At 58.7% G+C, this 2,500-nt stretch overlaps 1 non-coding gene across 1 annotated transcript in view; it reads left to right on the forward strand.

Moving 5' to 3' along the window:
* Positions 1-2,037: 2,037 nt before the first annotated feature.
* Positions 2,038-2,500, forward strand: part of LOC126222409 (small subunit ribosomal RNA) — a 1,909-nt gene continuing 1,446 nt past the window's right edge. The window contains exon 1 of the ribosomal RNA XR_007543318.1: positions 2,038-2,500. This exon is cut by the window's right edge and continues 1,446 nt beyond it. This is a non-coding gene — a ribosomal RNA (small subunit ribosomal RNA).

Raw genomic sequence — 2,500 nt, forward strand, 5'->3', positions numbered from 1 at the left:
GTTGCGCCCTAACCTAACCCACGTTGCGCCTTAACCTAACCCACGTTGCGCCCTAACCTAACCCACGTTGCGCCCTAACCTAACCTACGTTGCGCCCTAACCTAACCTACGTTGCGCCCTAACCTAACCTACGTTGCGCCCTAACCTAACCTACGTTGCGCCCTAACCTAACCTACGTTGCGCCCTAACCTAACCTACGTTGCGCCCTAACCTAACCTACGTTGGGCCCTAACCTAACCCACGTTGCGCCCTAACCTAACCCACGTTGCGCCCTAACCTAACCCACGTTGCGCCCAAACCTAACCCACGTTGCGCCCTAACCTAACCCACGTTGCGCCCTAACCTAACCTACGTTGCGCCCTAACCTAACCTACGTTGCGCCCTAACCTAACCTACGTTGCGCCCTAACCTAACCTACGTTGCGCCCTAACCTAACCTACGTTGCGCCCTAACCTAACCTACGTTGCGCCCTAACCTAACCTACGTTGGGCCCTAACCTAACCCACGTTGCGCCCTAACCTAACCCACGTTGCGCCCTAACCTAACCCACGTTGCGCCCAAACCTAACCCACGTTGCGCCCTAACCTAACCCACGTTGCGCCCTAACCTAACCCACGTTGCGCCTTAACCTGCCCTGTAATTGTTAGTTATATGAATCTAGGAATTCGTGTAGCGTTGCCTAATTGCAACCATCTCAACATAGTTCACTTCGCGCACACTGTGGTGTTCTGCGTATTGATTCATTTTACGGTGCGTACCCTCACATCTTGCGAGTGTTGCTTACTTTCCACATGGTCCCGCTATCCACTGTATTGTGTACTGCAATAGGACGTATATCGCCCCCGCCCCCCCCCCCCCCTCCCCTCCTGTCACCTCTAGCTCGTCGGTCAGGAGTTCGCGTGTTGAATGCGCTTCGCAGCTGTGCAATGGCATTCGCATACGTACGCTGGCCACCTTCCACGTGTTCTTTCGTGCACACGTCGCAGCGTGTATGTATGCTGATGGAGTGCGTCGTGACACACAACATCCAGGCATGCAAGACTCGTAGAAGTCGCAAATGTAGATGGATGTCTACGTTTGCTGCCCAAGTTACGCAAATGAACTGGAAATCCGTTGTTGCGCGGTTGTTCGCGCTGGAGGTGAATCGTTGATATCGACGATCGGTACAGGTATTAACCGGTTGCTTCAGCGACACCCGTCATACCCACGAACGTGAGTGGGCATGTGGGTATGAAGCGATACGCGGCGGTGGCTGGGTGGGACCGTCCCCGGCCGGTGAGGGGGGGGCGCCCGGCGTGCTGGCCGCGCGCTGCGTGGGCGCACGCGCGGCAGCCGGCTGGTGGGGGCGCCCAGTGGCAGGCGCGCCGGCTGACGGAGGCGGCAGGCGGCGCATCTGCGTGCCGGCGCACCCAGCGCGCGGCGCCGTGCGGCCAAAGTGGGTCCTCCCGGGCCCGGTGCGAAGCGCGGTGGACATCTGCAGTGTGCTGGTCCGATTGAGGACTGTGTGCGTTGAGGATGCGCCGCCGCCCGGCACTCGGCGCCGCGACGCCGTCTGCTGCTCGGTCGCCCCCGCGGTTCTCGCAGGTGGTTTGTATCGCAGCTGTGCGGATGTGTTGGCGCGTGCGCTGTGCTGGGAGAGTTCGCTTTGGCACCCAAGTGGGGCTCTGCCCCTCTGTGGCGCTGGCGTTGGAGCTGCCCGGTCACTGTTTGTGGCCGCGTGTTGTCTCCCGCCGGCAACACCACGACAGCACGCTCCCGGGCCTCTGTCGGCAGCGGCAAGCTCAGTTGGGAGCACGGGTGGTCGCACTGAAAGCGTCTACTCGCCTATCTCCGGGCGATTGCGCCTCTCTCGAACCCGACCAAGTACTTAGGACGGCGCTGCGCGCCGCCGGGACCTGAGAGGGTTTCGAGGTGTATCGTGCAGGGGAGCCCAGCCTCCTCCTGTTTGCAGAATAATTGAGCGGACGCTTGCGTGTTCGCGCGGGCCCCCGGGACACACTCCCGGGCGGCCGGCTGCTCAGCTCTAGTTGACGCAGCTCCCTGGTTGATCCTGCCAGTAGTCATATGCTTGTCTCAAAGATTAAGCCATGCATGTCTCAGTACAAGCCGCATTAAGGTGAAACCGCGAATGGCTCATTAAATCAGTTATGGTTCCTTAGATCGTACCCACGTTACTTGGATAACTGTGGTAATTCTAGAGCTAATACATGCAAACAGAGTCCCGACCAGAGATGGAAGGGACGCTTTTATTAGATCAAAACCAATCGGTCGGCTCGTCCGGTCCGTTTGCCTTGGTGACTCTGAATAACTTTGGGCTGATCGCACGGTCTTCGTACCGGCGACGCATCTTTCAAATGTCTGCCTTATCAACTGTCGATGGTAGGTTCTGCGCCTACCATGGTTGTAACGGGTAACGGGGAATCAGGGTTCGATTCCGGAGAGGGAGCCTGAGAAACGGCTACCACATCCAAGGAAGGCAGCAGGCGCGCAAATTACCCAC

Source organism: Schistocerca nitens, unplaced genomic scaffold (assembly GCF_023898315.1).
Source record: "Schistocerca nitens isolate TAMUIC-IGC-003100 unplaced genomic scaffold, iqSchNite1.1 HiC_scaffold_229, whole genome shotgun sequence".
Taxonomy (NCBI): Eukaryota; Metazoa; Arthropoda; class Insecta; order Orthoptera; family Acrididae; genus Schistocerca; species Schistocerca nitens.